Here is an 18,684-nt window from a genome sequence, read left to right on the forward strand (position 1 = left end):
GGCTCGTCACACTTGGCAGCAAGCCTGCGTCTCTACCTGCTGAGCCATTCCCGCTAAGCCAGTGTCTGACCTTGTCACAGCTCAGTTTGTACCTACATGCTCATGGCCTCCCTGCACTGAGGTCAGAGCTACAGTGGGGAAAGCAAATGGTAGGATTTGGCTCCGAATAAACCCACTAGAACATTGTGCTTCCATTTCCTTCCATCCCTTTGTCTTTTCAAGTGGCTAAGAACAACCTGGAAATAATCACCTCCCACACCAAGCACCAGGCAGCGTGGGTGCGGTAATTGGTGTCAGATGACAGGAGGTGACAGTTTTAAACAGTCACCTTAAAGTCATCACCTGATTCATCTTTAATCCTGTAGGTATCTTTAGGTATCACTTTAGACGTTTTATGAGATGGTCTTGTGTAGCCCAGGCTGGCCTCAAACTCACGATGTAGTTAAACATGACCTTGAACTTCTGACCCTCCTGTCTGTACCTCCCCTGCCATTGAGAGCTGGGATTATAGGCCTGTGTTACCACACTCAGTCCATGAGGTGCTGGGGGATCCAGCTGTGAACCCCACCCCCCGGCTTTTACCAATAGTGCTGCATGCCCAGCTTGCAAAGTCTAGATTTTAATCTAGAGTAGTAAATATGAACATGGAAGATGGCCCAACAGTCTCTCTCTCTCTCTCTCTCTCTCTCTCTCTCTCTCTCTCTCTCTCTCTCAATCTCTGTGTGTGTGTGTGTGTGTGTGTGTGTGTGTGTGTGTGTGTGTAAAATGGAGAGTCATTTATACAGTGGAGATCCAAAAAGTGGTCTGTGTAATTATCAAAGTAACATCCCCGGGCTGGGGAGATGCTCTGTGGTTAGATGCTTGCTGCGTAATCAAGAGGACCTGAGCTCAGATCCCCAGAAGCCATCGAAATAGAGTGGGTGTGTCTACCCACATGGAGTTTCAGTCTCAGAAGACACAGGCAGCTGTCTGAACAGAAGCCAGACTGGCAAGCTGTGGGTTTCATTAGAGACCCTGGCTCAGTGATAAGAAAAATGCATCAACCCTGCTTCTCCACACACACGCACACACAAAGCACACAGGCACACACACACGCACACACAAAGCACACAGGCACACAGAAAGGGGGGAAACTTCCTGAACAATGTGGGTGAAATTCTGAGGATGTAGAGTTCTGAGGATGGATCTAAATGAAGATGAATAGTTCTTCCCTTTATGCAGAAGTGCACCATCCATCATTCAAGGCACCTTGGAAACGTGACAACGTACATGACAAGGAATGAATTCCAGCCACTCACATACTGCTTCTTATGAAGTTCATCATTCTGAAAGACCCCAAGGCATTTGTTTGGTTTAATCTCGTACATGAAGCCCTTATACATGTCAGCTTTGGCTACAGTGTCATAAAAAGTGTGAAGCTGGCTGTTTCTGTCTGTTCCTTAACCCGACACAACCCAAAACTGAGGGTCTCAAGCCAGAGGAAATATCAGCCTTGCTCCTGTGGTGTGGTGTGGTGTGGTGTGGTGTGGTGTGGTGTGGTGTGGTGTGGTGTGGTGTGGTGTGGTGTGGCAGCTGTTAGGGGCAGGTGTGGCATGGAGGGACAGCTGTAGGGGGTGTGTGGAGGGACAGCTGTGGGGCAGCTGTGTTGTGTGGAAGGGCAGCTGTAGAGGGCAGCTGCGGTGTGAAGGGACAGCTGTGGGGGCAGCTGCAGTGTGGAGGGGCAGCTATAGGGGCAGCTGTAGGGGGTGTGGAAGGGCAGCTGTAGGGACAGCTGTGGTGTGGAGGGGCAGCTGTGGGGGCAGCTGTGGCATGGAGGGGCAGCTGTAGGGCCCACCTCTGTTTTCATATGTTGTTGTTTTGGGACATTTGTTTGCTTTCTGAGACAAGGCCTCAAGAGGCCAGGCTGGCCTTGAACTTGCTATATCAATAAGGATGACCTGGTACTTATAATCCTGCCTTTGCCTCCCCAGTGCTGAGATTACAAACATGGAGCACTACATTGAGTTTATGCAGTGCTGAGGATCAACTCATGGCTTACGTGTGCTAGGCAAGCACCCTAGCAAATGAACTGCCTCCCCATCCTGCTTGTTTCCTGTCTGAGCTGTGCTTTATAACTCTCCAAGATATAAACAGCGCTATTTCAGGCACTTGCACCTGTAGACTGAGCTTCAACACCCACCAGGTATTTCTATCTGTGACAGATTATGTCCCTTGAAACCGTGAGCCAAGACAAATCTCTGTCTTAAGTTATCTTAAGGCCATTTTGTGAGCGTCGGGGAAGTATGTAATCTTCAGAGCCGACCTGGCTGCACCTCCGTGCAATAGGAAAGACGGCAAAGTGAGTACACCACGATGGTCCTTGTGAGGAGAGTTTTATTCCTGAGGATAAATGAAGGTCAACACAAAAGCAAAGGCACACACTGAGACAAAATCAGTGCCTGAGGCTGAAGAGATGGCTCAGTGGAAACACATGCCGTCAAGTGTTCTCTCACATGTTCTCGCAGAGCACCCGAGTTCAGTTCCCTGCACACATGCTGGACAACTCACACTGCCTGTAGTTACAGTGCCAGGAGTTCAGAGACCCACACCCTCCACATACATATTCACACAAATAAAACTAAAATCATGTCAGTAAAAGTTGTCTCATAGCAACTGTGTTCTTGGATAGCTGAAAAGAAGGTGCTCTACATCACATCAGTTTTGGTTGGGAGCAGCAGCCGCATCCTGCTGCTCTCCCTCTATCTCTTCCTACACATAGCCTGACAGCAACCTGATGTCAACACTCCACACTGATGCTGTACCTCAGATAACCTGCTTGTACTTTCCAGAGCTCATCGCTACCAGGGTGACCTTGCTCAGGCTCTGGAATGAACCACCCTCAGTGGATCTTTTCCCAGATGGAGCTTCAGAGTGACTAGATGAGGTGATGCCAAGACATCTCACATGGGTGCCACTCCTGTGCAGGAAAGAGAGTGCTTTCCTGTCTTTGCATTTGAGGGTGGATGCCAATGCTTGTTAAGGGTCTGGAAGCTGTCATCGTCACCTTCTTTCGTAGCTCTGGATTTTCAGTTACACAGACAACACGTATGTGCAGTAATCTGCAGATGACACACAGCCCAAAGGGAGGCGGGGATGACTTACTTAAATGGAGTGTTAAAAGGAAAACATTTTCCTCCTTGAGAGTCGCAGGAAACTCACATTATGAGATAGCAATGAAATAAATTTGGAATCAAAGACTTGAAAGGGAGAAAGAAGAGGGAAGGGAAGAAGAAGAGGGGGAAAGAGGAGGAGGAGGGAAGACAGAGAAAGGAGAAGGAGAATGAGGAGGAGGGAGAGGAGGAGGGGAGAAAAACTAGGCATGGTGGTTATAAACCCCTTCACTGAGGAACTGGAGGCAGGAGAATCAAGAGTCCATAGCAAGCTTGAGACCATCCTGTGCTATGTAAGAGCTAGCTCCAAAAGCGAAGAAGAAAATAGGAAGGCAGTATGTGAGGAGGAAGCCCTGAGTGGTGAGTTCTGAGTGAATGTGCTAACATGAGCCAGAATGTGACCCTCAGACCCATGAGAAAATGACAAAGCCCCTCCTCTGCATGGGGTTGAGGTCTCAGAGAGATGTCAAAGCCTTCCTCTGGTCCATGAGCTGCTGTTGAGACTGTGTGCAGAGTGTCCACCATGGAGTTCCACCACTGGGTACTTACAGCCCTAAGACTGCTCCCCTACAGATCAGACCCTACTGACATTAGGTAAACATGCTCCCTGATCAGCTGTGTATCATACACCATGCCTCCTTGTTTATCTGTATGTAATAGCTGTGCCCCTCCTGTTTGCAATAACCCTGCCTCTCTGTTCAATTCTAGATAACAAACATGCTAAGCTTCCTGTGCAGGGTTGGGGGTGATTGTTAAGCCATTGACTTCCCCCAGTTCAAGGATCCAAGAAAACTCCAGCCAAAAACGCCAACAGGCATTGTGTAGACCCACCTGGGCTGAATCTAAAACTTATATGGAAAGGCAAGAGGCAATAGCAGTTAAAAAGAGCCAAGTCAGTGGGTCCTAACAAGTTCTATTCTCTTGTGAAGACAGAACGAGCTGCGTTGGAGCAGCCTGAGAAGGCCATATAACAGCTAAAACAGACACCCAGATACGGGGAATGGGACTTTAACTAAGCAGTCCCTTTCCTGTGATGTAATTCCTGAGCCCGAGGGAGCTAACAGAGGGAAGCCACTCCTTTGGCTCCCAGCTTCAGAGGCTCCTGCCCACAGTCCCTTGCTACGAGTAGGTGTGAGTCCAGGGGAAGGCTGAGGCAAAGCCGCTCTTCACAAGGGAGGCAGTATTCTAAGCACAAGGTTTGCCCTTCAAAGGCATTCCTCTGGCGACCCTCTTCTCCACTTAGGCCAGCTAAAGCTTCCACCACCTCCTAGGAATGCTGCCCAGTTATAAATCTGTCAGGAGGTCAACCCACTGATCAGGTCAAAGTCCTTATCCCACCAGTTCCCCAAAAGCCCTGCCCATGGTTAGGGATCACAACTAGAACACAAAAGCCTTTGGAGAAGACCCTGCACCTCCTGATACAACCATAGCAAGACTGTTTGACCCAGGGACAGCAGGGGGTGGGGGGGGGCACAGGCACGGTCATTCTATAAAACAGGAATGGAACTAAATTTGCATTTGAGGACAAGGAAGACCAGGCCGGACCTCACCACACACAAAAATGAGCAACACTTGACCTCAGCCAAAGGCTAAAAAACAACTCAAAGTTAACCCACACTATGTCAGAAAGGCTAAGGGAGTAAGCTGCTTGCTAGCCAAGCAGGAAGACTTGATTGAGTTGTCTATGTATGTAAAAGTCAGCCATGGGGCTGGAGAAATGTCTCAGCAGTTAAGAGTGCTTGTTGTGCCTGCAGGGGACAGAGTTTGGTATCCAGCTCTAACATCAGGTGGCCCATAACTGTCGCTCCACGTGTTCTAACACCCTTCTGGTCTTTAGAGGCCTACATGTGTGGCACACACTCACTCATAGACACATAAACATAAATAAAAATAAATCTTCAAGCCCCTAAAAAGTATAAAAACTGTTTGTAATAACCATTCGGGGTCACCTTCTTTGTCACTCACCTAGAGGGTCTGATTGAGGATTGACCCCAATGTGCCAGAAAATAAACCTCTTGCTTTTGCATGGAAAAATAAAAAAATAAATCTTCCAAAGTCAGGCATGGCTGTGTACATCTGTTCCTCCAGCACCGAGGGTAGAGAAAGATCTCAGAGAGCCAAAATCCTGACTTCTGGGAAAGAAAGAAAAGAGGGTAGACAAACCACTGGGATGTCACCATGTGTAACAGAACTTGCTGCAGAAGCCAGTAAGCCCGATGTACAGTCCCCTGAACCACCCAAAGGCAGGAGAGAACCAAATCCACGGACTTGTCCTCTGACCTCTGCACAAGTGCTGTGCTGCACACACACACACATCGTACATACACACTAGGAAGTAAAGTCACATTTTAATGTGTACGGTGGAGACGTGGTTGAAGATGTCTGATATTTACCTGTTGCTTTCATGGGTAAGTACAGCTCCACACACAAACACACACACATATCAAAGACCTAAAGATAAAGCTAGAATGATAACAAAATACAGGATAATAGGAAAATACAGGAGAAATTTTGTAACATGTTTTTTTTATCTTATCTGGTGGATTTAGAGTTGTGGTTGGATCTCATGCATGTTAAAATGGCATCCTTCTTCTGAGCTACTCACTCCAGCCCAGGTGTTTCTGCATGAGGACACAAAAAGAAGGAAACACCAAGGAAGAACAGCTTTCAACTAGACTTCCTCAAAAGGCACCACTAAGCAAGTGAAAAAGTAGTGGACAGAGATAGCTCAGGGGGTAAATTGCTTACTGGGCATGCCAAAGGTCAAGTATGGATCCTAGCACACAAGCATACACACACATACATGCACATACACATGCATACACACATGTGCACACACACATCACACACACATGAATACACATACATTCATACACAAAATGCAAGATCTGGAAAAATATTCATAATACATATACCTTACAAAACCTGCACCCACAATATACAAAGAACATGTATGATTCAATATGATGACAAGTCATGAATATGGGCAAAAATATGAATATGGCTCAGTGGTTAAGAGCACCGACTGCTCTTCCAAAGGTCCTGAGTTCAATTCCCAGCAACCACATCACAACCATCTGTAATGGAATCTGATGCCCTCTTCTGGTGTGTCTGAAGACAGCGACAGTGTACTCATATACATAAAATAAATAAATAAATCTAAAAAAAAGATATATACATGACTAACAAACACAGGAAAGAGCATTTAACTCAATTTCACTGATCTTCAGGATAATAAAAATTAAAAGAATACAATATACTACCACCTGACCACTAGGCTAGCTAGCTAATTGTGAAGACAGGTTGGGGCACCTTATCTACTGGAACTATAAAACAGCAAACATCACTTGATCCATGTCCCTTACTCTTGACTCCCTGAACCCGACAATTCATAAGTACCTTTGAGATGCCTAGCCTCAGAAAAACACCAAGAAGGGAGCTGCTCTCCACCCACTTGGGTCTGGAATCTAAGCTGTCCATTACTCTCAATGCTGACCACGAGTCCAGGAGCAGCACAAAGCGATGTAGGTACTTAGGGTAATGGGGAAAGCCCATTGCCATCAAGTGGCCTAAACTTGGAGGCCTGCAGTTTCCCCCACTCCACACGCAAGCAAACAGATTTTTCCAAGAATCCTATAAGCCACTTGGAGCGGCTCTCCAAGCAAGGTGCTGAGCCAGCAGCAAGAGAGTCTCCTAGGAGGGTATCAGTGTAGATCCCAGAGAAGCCACAAGTCGGTCGGTCAAGCCTTTAGCAAGGTTTAAGGGAGGGACTGCGCAGTATCAAGCAAGGCTTAGCCCAGCCACTGTAGTGAGCATCCCCACAGCCTTTGACAGACCCTTGGTGCCATCCTAGTTCAATGGGGCTAAGGATGGAGGTTCAAAGAACCCGGTTGAAGGAGCAGACTGAAAAATGTGTCCTCCGCAGAGACATTATAAACATGGAGTCGTGGTAAGTCTTCATGGTAGACAGCGCATCTAGCACCTACACATAGCACCCATGCTCACCACCATAAGCCACAGAAGAAGGGAGACTCCCTGCACTGCCAGGGTATATTCTGCAGCCTCATCGGGCAGGGCACGGTCCATGGCAGAGCTTTTGTCTAGAATAGCCACAGCCACGCCTCCACTTTTTTTTTTAACTTTTTTTTTTTTTTTAGGGTTTCTCTGTGTAGCCCTGGCTGTCCTGGAACTCACTCTGTAGACCAGGCTGGCCTCGAACTCAGAAATCTGCCTGACTCTGCCTCCCAAGTGCTGGGATTAAAGTGCACCACCACGCCCGGCCACAGCTCCACTTTTAACACTGTAAAATAAAGTAACACATTTCCAGAACTGTGTCTGTGTGTGTGCCACTCTCACACACACCCCACTCCACACACAGACACACAGACACACACACACACAGACTCGTCTGTAAGTAGACGACCACAGAGGCCAAAAGAGGCATTGGGCTCCTTGGAGCTGGATTTAGGTGATTAGAAGTGTCCAACATAGGTGCTGGGATCATGACCCAGCATCAAGCAACTGTGACCACTGAGACATCTCTTCAGCCCCATAAGTAAAGACAAACAAAAAAGAAAAAACAAAACGAAACAAACAAAAACCTACTTTGGAGATAGGCACTGGGACAGAAGTACAGGAAGAAAACAAAATCATGTATAGTGAAATGTAGAAGCTTAAAAATTGTTCAGACTTTAGCAACTCAACCACACAGATGAAACAAGACATTCTCTGGTGCCACATGGCTAGAGAGAGAGAAAGAGAAAGGGAGGTGGAGGGAGGGAGGGAGGGAGGGAGGGAGGGAGGGAGGGAGGGAGGGAGGGAGGGAGAGACAGACAGAAAAGAGAGAAAAGAGAAGAGAGGGGGAGGGAAGGAGAGAGAAAAAGGAGAGAGGGAGAAGAGAGGGGAGGGAGAGAGAGAAAGAGAAGAAAGAGAAGAGTGAAGAGAGAGGGGAGGAAGTGAGAAAGAGAGGAGAGAGGGAGGAGGGAGAGACAGAGAGGAGAGAGGAGAGAAAGAAAAGATGGGGAGGAAGAAAGAGAGGAGGGGAGGGGAGGGGAGGGGAGGGGAGGGGAGGGGAGGGGAGGGGAGGAGAGGAGAGGAGAGGAGAGGGGAGGGGAGAGGAGGAGACCTTGTCTCACAACAGCAGGAAACAAAGGCAGCAGAGGAGGTTTTCCAAGAGCATTTGGGAAGCCTTCTTTTCCTCCTGCCCTCAGACTCCTCTAAACCAGAGACAAAAAAAAAAAAAAAAAAAAAAAAAAAAAAAAAAAAATCAGATGAGTTCTTTCAGTAGACTAGAACAGTAGACTGAGAAGGGGCATGCTCTGAGTGGCCACCAGAGGGGTTGCTGGCAGCTCAGCATTGGTGAACTTACCTGGAACTCAGAAGGTGGCTAGGACCTCGTACTGTGCTAACTGAGGACCTACTCTGCAGGCTGTTCTCTAAACTGTAAGGTAGGACAGACTTGCCACTACACAGGTGTCCACTTTTCTGGCGCTGGCAGTACAGGCTTATGAATATTCTAACATTTTCATTTTAATTTTTAAATGTTGGGTATTTTCCCATGCCTTCCTACGCCCTTGCCCAAATGCTTTCCTCAGAACAATGTGATAAATTTTGGTCTTGGTGTTTGTTTTCTTGTGACAAGGTCTCAATTTTGTAGCCCAGGCCTGGAACTCACTATGTATCTTAGACTGGATTCCAACTCAGGCATTCCTCCTGCCTCAACCTCTCAAGGGCTGGGATGACAGACATAAACCATCCTGACTTCTTAAATTAAGGTTCTGGTACTTGCCTCTGCTACACAGGCTGGGCTGTGGATACTCCTAACATATGGCCCTACTATCTGACTGCATAATACTGGCTCGAGCTGCTGTAGAGACACATGTAGCAGGTCCTACTGGCAGAAAAAAATAAAAATAAAAATAAAAAGGCACAGGCCCCCTAATAGCTAACTCCCAGTCACAGATTCAGTCAACCGCGTGAAAACAGAAAACATTCAGTGGGGAAAGGCAGCTTTTAATAAGACATATGAAAAAGCCCATCCGTGCACAACAATGTTGTGGTACTTGTTTAACACACACGATTCACTCAGTAGTAATGTGCAGTATGCTAATGAGCGGTAGACATTTGTATTTTCCAAACCATAGGCTAGCAATAATTGCGGTAATTATAGTCTCATCTATTACAAGACACCGAATAAGGCAAAGTGCAGTGCAACTTACAGAAAAATAAAGACCTTTGAATACATTAACAGTCTAAACCTCTGTAGTTCAGACACGGGCATATAAGAGTCCTTTGTAGGCGATGTAAACTCAAACGGAGCAACCGCAGCACAAATCGCATTTCTAGCAAATATTTCTGATATTGATACTGATATCCAAGATAGTCCCTACGCCAGACAGAAGCAGTCTAAGAGCTAGTTGGGTCTTATTTAGCAAAATCGACACACCAATTCACAACACTGAGCCAGGCAGTCGAGGTCGCACTAATGAACTAGCCACCATATCTCTGTTTCCTTTGGGGAGGGAGAAAAAGCACTCCTCCAAAGGGGAAACTGAGGCTAAGAGAACGACTGCGCAAGTGAACGAGCCCACTGACGGAGCTGGGATTCGAACTACGGAAACAGAGACGCCAGGCAAGCTCCGCTCGGGATCTGCGGACCCGCCTCCGCGCCTGCCCACGGGAACTCCAAGCGGCGCCGGCAACTGGCGCTCGAGCTACGAGGAGCCGGGCGGTTGCACTCGGCTCAGGCGCGCACTCGCGCCCGTCAGGCGAGCTCATGGGAGTGGCGCCAGCATAGAAGCTCGCGCGGCCGCCACCTCAACGCAGGCGCGGTGGCCAAGTGGTAAGGCGTCGGTCTCGTAAACCGAAGATCACGGGTTCGAACCCCGTCCGTGCCTGCCCTCTTTCCGTGTGGATTTAAGAATTTTTTAGGTGAGACCCTTTTCAAGAGTGACCATGAAAGGTCCCTCGTCTTGAGCTTTGAGTTGCAATTTTTTCCCAGCACAGCTGTCTGGATAGATTGTTTTCTTTCAGCTTGATTCAAACGAACTCCTTTTCCGCTCCTCTCTCGCTCAAGGTGACGGTGGGTGGTGTAGCCACTGCACCCCGTCGGTCATGGGAGCTTCCACTTCAGGGAGAAGTTTGTGGAATGCACGGGTTGGACAGAGGTCGCAATCTGGAAGGATCACCTGCACATTTGCGGTAAGAGCTTCGCAGCTAAATGGAACCTGGCTGGCTTCAGGGCACTTCACGTTTTTCTGATTGTTAAAATCCAAGGTTACCCGCCGTAAAGAAAGAACCGCTGTTGCCCCACACCGACTCCACACCCGGAGTCAGCTGGAGTCCTTCTAGTTTGCGATTTTTAAAAGGAAATCCGTAGAAGTGGGCATCGCCTTCGAGAAGAGAGGAAACCCTGCCCGGACCTGGAACGATTCTGGTTTGAAAATGTAAGCCTCTGGCGCGGAGCCTCCTTTCGCCCCTAGCTAAAATGGGTCACGTGGTCCAGAGGCAGCGTTGGCGAGAATGCAGCCAGATACTGGCTGCAGAGGTGGCCTCTCCATATGGAGAGGCATGACATGCCTGTCACATTACATCACAGAAGTTTGGTTTGCATTCTCAAAAGAATGCACCAGATGGTGCTCAAAGTGCCTTTGCAGAGGTCACTGTCTGACTCCAACTCCAAGACCAGCGTCTTGTGGAATATGACAAACACCTCGCTCTCGTTTGTGGAAACCTGTCTGAGACTGAAGCAAACCCCGGTGGAGTAACACTCCTGAGAGAACTCGACTCTGCGGGGGTCGGGGTGGGGGACCAATCAAACCAAAGCAGACTCTCCTAACTGGAAGGGAGGAGGGAAGAAAAGAGTTGTGGGCTGGGATGATTGGTCAGATTCCTGGCTGGACAGCAGTGAGTCTCAGGAGTGTGACTTTGGAGGGGTTACAGCACAGCTACTGCACCCCCATCCTCTGGGACAAGGCCTTGTCATTTGGGTTTCTAACAAGCTTCAGGAATAAGGTGTTTCAAGTTCCCAGGCCACATTCTGAAAATCGCTGCCCTGCTGAAAGTCATAGCACAAAGTCATATTGCCAACCCGGGAAGAGAATATGCTATACAAACATGGAAGGTAGTCCTTCTTGCAAAGTAATGACTGGAGGTGCTGGGAACCTGCCTCAGCCAGAAAGTTCTTGCTGGGCAAGTATGAAGACCTGAGTTCAGACTCCCAGCACCTACATTTTCAAGGGAGGGGTTACAGGAGAGGGGGGGCATGATAGTGCAGGTCTGCAATCCTAAAGATAGACTGAGAGAAGGGAGACAAGAGGATCCTTCATCTACCAGTCTAGCTGAATTAAGGAGCTTGTCTCAAACAATAGGCTGTAAGACTGGTAGTGTTGGCCCCAGCATTCAGGAGGCAGAGACAAGTAGATCCCTGAGTTCAAGGCCAGCCTAGTCTACAAATCGAGTTCCAGGACAGCCAGAACTACACAGAAACCCTGTCTCAAAAATAAGTAAGTAAATAAATAAATAAATAACGTTATTAAGGAGACAGGCACCCATGGGGAAGCTGTCGGAAGGGCTGTTTCCATTCGTATCCTGCACACTGTTTGTATTTTCTATAAGATGATGGTGTTGACATGTGAAGTTTATTTTCACGGAATCATACCCACAAAAGGAAGAAGCAGGGTGAGAGAGGAAAGAGAGAAAGGCTGCAAAGATGGCTTCTTAGAACACAGGCAGATGACAGCAGCAGGGTGTAGATTGTCTGAGCATGGAGTTCTCCAGCAGTGTGTGCACTCCTTTTGTTGTATTTGATGCTGTTCTGCTATTCATTTCTTTCTGAAGAGCTACAAAAGAGCAAGTCTCCCATCTTAAAAAAAAAAATGTTTCCACGGCAGGTGTGGTGGTATTTGCCTGTAAAACCAGCACTTTGGGGAGGCTGAGGCAGGAGGATGGGAGTTCAGAGTAAGCCTGGGCTACATGTAAGACCCTATTTTTAAAAAACAATACCATCACAACAAAAACAAACCAGGCCTTCACAAAGCCCCCAAGGTTTCATCACCAACACATACGCACACACATGCACATACACACACAAACACACACACAGAGCGAGAGGAGGAGGAGAATATAAGAGTACAGATTCACTTATGAGGTGTTTTCTGTTTTTAAAACCCTCTTGTGTCTGTGTCTGTACATATGTGTGTGCGCACAAGGGTGAGTGTCAGGTGGCCACCTCTCCTGCTTTCCACTTTATCTGAGGCATGTCTCTCAGTGAACCCGGAGCTCCCTGGCTGTGCTCCACTCTCTTGCCAGCAGTCTTTTGGGACTCACCTGTCCCCCCCACACCGATGCAAGGGTTACCGCCATGCAGTGCATCTCCTCGTACAGAATTTCCCCTGATGCTGGGGATCTGACCTCAGGCCCCTGTCAGCGCAAGCCCTTTACCAACTGAGCCATCTCCCAGAGCTGCTTGTTTGCTTGTTTGCTTGCTTGCTTGTTTGCTTGTTTGTTTGTTTGTTTGTTTGTTTGTTTAGAAGCTTTAAGATTACACAGGAATCAGGTTGAGACTAGTGTGTGGGAGGAGAGTATCATGGAACTGTGAAACCAGTGTGCTATGTGCTATCGGATTGGAAACTAGCGACCCAAAGCCTGAATTCAGTTTGTTTACACTTTGGTGAGTAAAGCTGGCCATGCCGGTGATAACCCAGGCACTTTCTGTTGGTTTATTCCACTTGTGTTCATGCACATATGAAGCCATGTTTGGAGCTAGAGCTCTTACATGGATTTCACGTCGGCAGGTCCCCCTGGAAGCTGCTGCCTTTGTGAAGAATCGCACACAGTTCTTCTTCGGATATGGGGAGGGGAGGGAAGAAGGTGGCTGATACTGGGGCTGGGGGAAGGGTTTGAACTGGACCCCAACATGGGAAATGACCACCAGGGAGAAGATAATTTACATGGCGAGTCTGTGACTTTCTGATAAGAAGAAACTAAATGCTTCTCATAAGCCTCTCTGTTCTTGAATAAACAGTGGTAGCAAAGGGCTTAAAAGGCTTCCTCGAGAAGAAGAAAATGCCTAAGTTCTGGGACAGGAACTAGCAATCTCCTAAGATCAAAGGAAGAACTGTTTGTCAACAGAGACTGCACAGGCACAGCTGCAACAGTGCCACCTCATGGCCGCATAAAGCTAAAGCAATCATGCATTCGACCCTGCCCCATTGGAAAGAGCCTGGATGGACCTGGCCATTTAACTCACTGTGCCTTGGTCTCCTCCTCTGCTGTAAAATCAGAAGGACACACAGTAACTTACTTCCCTCCAGTCTTGGGGGCGGGGATGATTGCAGGGCCTTCGGGGTGCTACGGAAAAATTCTACCATGGAATTACAGACCCCCCTTTTTTATTTATTTTGAGACAGGATCTCAGTAAGTTACCCAGGCCAGATTCTTGATTCTCCTGCCTCAGTGATGGCAGGTTTGCTCCATCACATTTGTCTCTGTCATGGACGACAGTTCTACAAAAGATACTTCATGCCATCACAACTGGTCACAGAAGAAACTACTCAATATCTGGAGAGGTGACAATAGCCACGGTTGGCTCAGGGAAAGTTTTGTTCTGGATTGCTTTAAGATATAGTCTGATGCTATTGTTATAGGGCCTTGGAGATGTGAGTGCCCACTTATTTTTGCTAAACAAGTCCCCCTGAGGTCCAGTGGAGACAGAATTCCACCAAGTTTCACTCTGGGGAACCAACGAGTTTATTGGGTTCCCTTACAGAGCACAGGAGAAGGGTGTGGGTGATCTTCCTTCAAAGTGCTGCACTGCAAAGTCTTTACTCAGCAGAGATAATGGCTTCCCTTAGCCACACAGATGGAGAACCCAGTTATAGGACACTCTTGTATACAACAAGTGGTAGAAAGCAGCTGGAAACTCAGATGAAGTCACTGGGCCTCGCGTTCCTCTGTAAGGGGCTGTACCAGCCAATAAGACCAGGTGATGCGTGTGCCCCAGTACATGGGTGCCCCAGTACTCATACCTACTGGCACACTTGTTTTCACAAGAACAGATCAACTAAAGTTCTAGTATAGTTCCAATTATTCAAGAGCAACTAATGTTAGAGGTTAGCGGGTATAAGTGAACACTCCAAGATGGCTGTTGTTTTGGAAGACACTCTCACAAACAAATACAAATCTCTCTCTCTTTCTCTCTCTCTCTCTCTCTCTCTCTCTCTCTCTCTCTCTCTCTCTCACAGACACACACACACACACACACACACACACACATTAATGCACTGGGGTGTAGCCTCATGCTAGAGTGCTGCTTAGCATAAAGCCCTGGGTTCCACTCCCAGCACCATGTACACATATACACAAACTAACTACACAAATTTAATTAACAATTTGATAACATGGGAATGAAGGAGCGTGCATATACACATTGCCCCCAAACGCTCCCTTGTGCCTCTTTGACATCTACTTACTTGTTTGAGTGTGGCAAGTACTTACCGCATGAAACCCTCCCCCTGGAAGCTCACGGCACACACTGGCTGCTAGGCGTTATGTTGATAGCAGAGCCCCGGCATTAGTTGCTCTTGCTGGAACTTTAGTTGATGCTCTTTCATGTGCGTGTGAAGAACTGTGTCAGTAGGCATGAGTATCAGTGCACACACGGGATTGGGTCTATGGACATCATCGAGTTTGTTTTTGTCTCTGCGACTGTGGAACTGAGGCTGTTTGGGACTCATGTTCCTGCTGCCTGAGCTCCCCAAGGGCTAGGATTACAGAGGTCCATCACCACAGCCAGCATTGGCTCCTCACAAGGTAAAGAAGTCCTTTCTCCACACAAGACACTCTCGTGAATCTGGCTTGTTGATAAGGATAGACCTCCAGGTTGGCGTGAGTGGTGAAGAGAAGCCAACAAAGAGAGGCTGCCGGTCAGGCTCACAGTTTCCTCAAAAAAACCATGTAAAGGGAAAGCACAAAGAGCAAACAGGCGAGGACCCTGGAGAGCAGGTCGCACTCAACCTGCACTCCCATGGACGAGATGCCAATGAAGAAGCTGTGTCCCTGACTCTGACCTTCTAAAAAGGGCAGGCCTGGCCGGTCCCCACCTCCCCACACCCTACCTGGGCTAACATCGATGCTTAGAAAGTGACATTAAAGAATAAAAAAGAAATATGGACGCTTTCATAAGAAAGTGAACAGTCGTACACATTCCTCCCTTCAAGCCAGGAGAGTGTTTCGGCATGAGCAACACTTAAAAGAAGTGTGACAGAGCTTGGAGTGTGCACTAGGGGGCCTTCTGCTGAGTTCACTGCGCTGTGGCTCTTGTGTTTCCCTGACCAGGAGCCCCCTCAGTCAGGGGAGTGTAGATGGGTGACTCAGTGTGGGCAAAACTGAACCAATGAGTCTGGAAGCCTCACTACATGCAAGATCTGCAAGAGACCTCTTTTCTCCTTTCTTTTCCCCTCTTTCTCCTCTGTTTTCCCTCTTCCTCCTCTTCCTCCTCCTGTTCTTCCTCCTCCTCCACCTTCTTTTTATTTTGGTGCAGGATAGTCTCATGTAGCCCAGGCTGGCCTAGAATTCTCTATGTAGAACAGCCACAAACGTCTGGTCGCCCTGCCTCCATCTCTCATGCTGAGGCACTTACAATCATGTATCACCATGCTGGTTTATGTGGCGCTGGGGATGGATCCCAGGGCTTTATACATGCTTGGCAAGCACTCTACCCACAGCCTCAACATGCTCTGCTCCAAATGCCTCTTGCCCAGTGAGGCTGTGGCCCTTTAACTATCAAACCCTTTAGCCAGCTATTAAAAAAAAGAAAGAAAGAAAGAAAGAAAGAAAGAAAGAAAGAAAGAAAGAAAGAAAGAAAGAAAGAGAATAGAAAAGAAATAAAAACAAAAAACCACAAAACTGGACTTTGAAGAAAATATGAAATTTCCTGATTTAAAAATGTTGGCCTCTGAACCAAATGTATTGCTATTATTTTAGATGCTATTTGGGCCAAATGAATACATCCAGGTCATGTGGACCTGTGGGCAAGCTCTAGGCGAAGAAAAACAACAACAAAAACTTCTGAATCTAGCAGGCATTTATTTTTAAGTTGCTGTCTGTGTAAGAGTCAGGCGATGGCTCCAGTGGATTTCAAAGAAGAGTTCTGTTCCCATGGCAAAGTAGACCTTTCATTTCCATTTAGTCCAGACCTTCTTGTATCTTGCTTCCTTGCTCCTCTCCCTGCTCTTCCACTTCTTCCTCTTCCTCTTCCTCAGCTCCTCCTCCTCCTGTTCCTCCCCCTCCTCCACCACCTCCTCCTCCTTTGACTCCTGCTCCTTCTCCTGCTCTTCCACCTCCTCCTTCTCCTCTTCCTCCTCCTCCTGCTCCTGCTCCTTTAGCTCCTCCTACTGCTCCTCCTGCCCCTCCTTGTCCTCCTCCTCCTCCTGTTTTATCTTTTAGACAGGGTCTCACTATCTACCCTGACTAGCCTGGAGCTGGCATGTAGACTAGGCTTGCCTCAAGCTCATAGAGGTCCACCATGCTAAGTCAAACAGCTGGAGCTGCCACAACCACTCCCAGCTCAGTTTCTCGTCTTCCTTCCTTGTTTATTTTTTGTTGTTGTATGTGATGTTCTTTGTGGGTGTGTGGTGGTCTCTGTGTGTGTTCATGTGGGTGCACATGTGTTCATGTAGAGGCTACAGATCACTGCCAGTGTCTTCCTCAATGGCTTCTCACCTTGTATTGAGCCACATCTCTCACTGAAACTGGAGCATGCCCATTAAGTTAGTCTGAAAGGCAAGCCCCAAGGATTCTCTCACCTCTGCCTCCAGAGGTGTTACCTGCCACGCCCTGCTTTCCATGTAGGTGCTGAGGCAAACTAAGGCCTCCATATTGCATAGCAAACACTTTACCAACTGAACCACCTCTTCAGCCCTTGTATGTTTTTGATAGACACGGCATCCTTTGAGAAGAGGTCCTCACAGTGTAGCCAAGGTTAGTCTTGACTCTCCATGCTTCTGTTTCTGCTCCTCACACATTGGGATTACAGGTATATACCAACAAGCCTAGCTTCCTCTAGTGTGTTGACAGACGTTGGCACCGTGTCTAAAACTGTTAAGCATTCAATCTTCTTCCTCCTGGTGTCTCGGGGCAGGTCAGTCAGGTCACTCTTGTTCACCCACCCACATGCAAATGCTGCCTCTGCTTTGGCTCCAGTGGGTTTGGAAGTTGTCTTCATTAGGGTTCTACTGCTGTGAACAGACATCTTGACCAAGGCAACTCCTATAAGGGCCAACATTTATTTGGGGCTGGCTTACAGGTTCAGTCAATTAATATCAGGGCAGGAACATGGCAGCTTCCAGGCAGATGTGGGGCTGGAGGAGCTGAGAATTCCACATCTTGTTCCAAAGGTAAGTAGAAGACTGGCTTCCAGGAGGCTAGGATGAGGGTCTTAAAGCCCAAGCCCACAGTGATACACCTACTCCAACAAGGTCACACTTCCTAATAGTGCCACTCTCTGGGCCATGCATATTCAAACCACCACAGAAGTGGAATGCTGTGGATGCCAGGGACAGCTAACCACCCCTTACTTACTTAGGAAGGGAGCCTCCGTCACACTTTACAGCATACACTGGCATACCTGTTCCATATCACATGTGGCTGCTCACGACAATTGCTATAATTTATTGAGCACTTACTTTGTGCTTGATCTCTGCAAGGCTCCATGGAGATCATGCAATTTGATCCTTTCACAGCCCCAACATTGCCACTATGGGAACTGAAACTCAAGAGGACCAGAGCTCTGTACTCAGTTGTAGCTGGATCTCTGGTTTCTTTTATTGTAAAGCCATGCTCTCTGCCAGTTCTCTTAGCTTGCAGCATCACCCCCTAACAGGTGTCAATCATTGCCTCAGCCACCGGAAGCCTCAGGCCTCAGGCCAGAATCTCACCTGTCTGTCTGTCTGTCTGTCTGTCTGTCTGTCTGTCTACATGGGACCTCGAGTTCTAACCTCCTGGAAACTTTGACATTGCCACAAATGAAAGATCACCTTGATCTCACCCAGTCAGTCTCTCTCTCTTCCAGTGCCTTCCTCCCTTCTGCTCATTTTCCTAAACAAAGATAGCTGGAGCTCCATTGTGTGCCAGTGGGGCCTGGTGCCAGGGCTCCAGAGCTGGAGAGAATGGATGGCTGCCCCGAGGCTCACAGATGAATGGGGCGGGGGTGCTGATACAAGGATACAATGTAATGAGAGAAGAACACGAGCTCAAGGCTGAAGCAGAGAGAGAAGGCTGGACTTGGAAGCAAAGAGTATGTACCCGGTCAGAAGCTAGGGAAGGTGGTCCAGTGGACTGAGCATCCCCAACCTGGAGGAGTTGGTGCTAAACCTCATCCCCCACCCCCAGATCACACACACAGATCGTTTACTTGCATTCATAGGTCTCCTTGTCTCTACATACAGCCTGTGAACTACATATTGAACTCCCCAGAGGCTCTCTGGGCCTCAGTCTCCCCATCTGTAAAGTGGGAGTTAAGCCAATGGCGGTGATG

General features: G+C 47.9%; 1 long non-coding RNA gene and 1 other non-coding gene across 2 annotated transcripts; both read left to right on the forward strand.

Moving 5' to 3' along the window:
• The first annotated feature begins 9,154 nt into the window (after nt 1-9,154).
• Gm41421 lies at nt 9,155-12,852 on the forward strand. The gene is made up of 2 exons (XR_875921.2): nt 9,155-10,079; nt 10,225-12,852. It is a non-coding gene; the product is annotated as a predicted gene, 41421 (long non-coding RNA).
• Nucleotides 9,974-10,045, forward strand: n-TTcgt5. Its single transcript has one exon. It is a non-coding gene; the product is annotated as a tRNA-Thr (tRNA).
• Nucleotides 12,853-18,684: the final 5,832 nt, after the last annotated feature.

This window comes from Mus musculus, chromosome 16 (assembly GCF_000001635.26).
Source record: "Mus musculus strain C57BL/6J chromosome 16, GRCm38.p6 C57BL/6J".
NCBI lineage: Eukaryota > Metazoa > Chordata > Mammalia > Rodentia > Muridae > Mus > Mus musculus.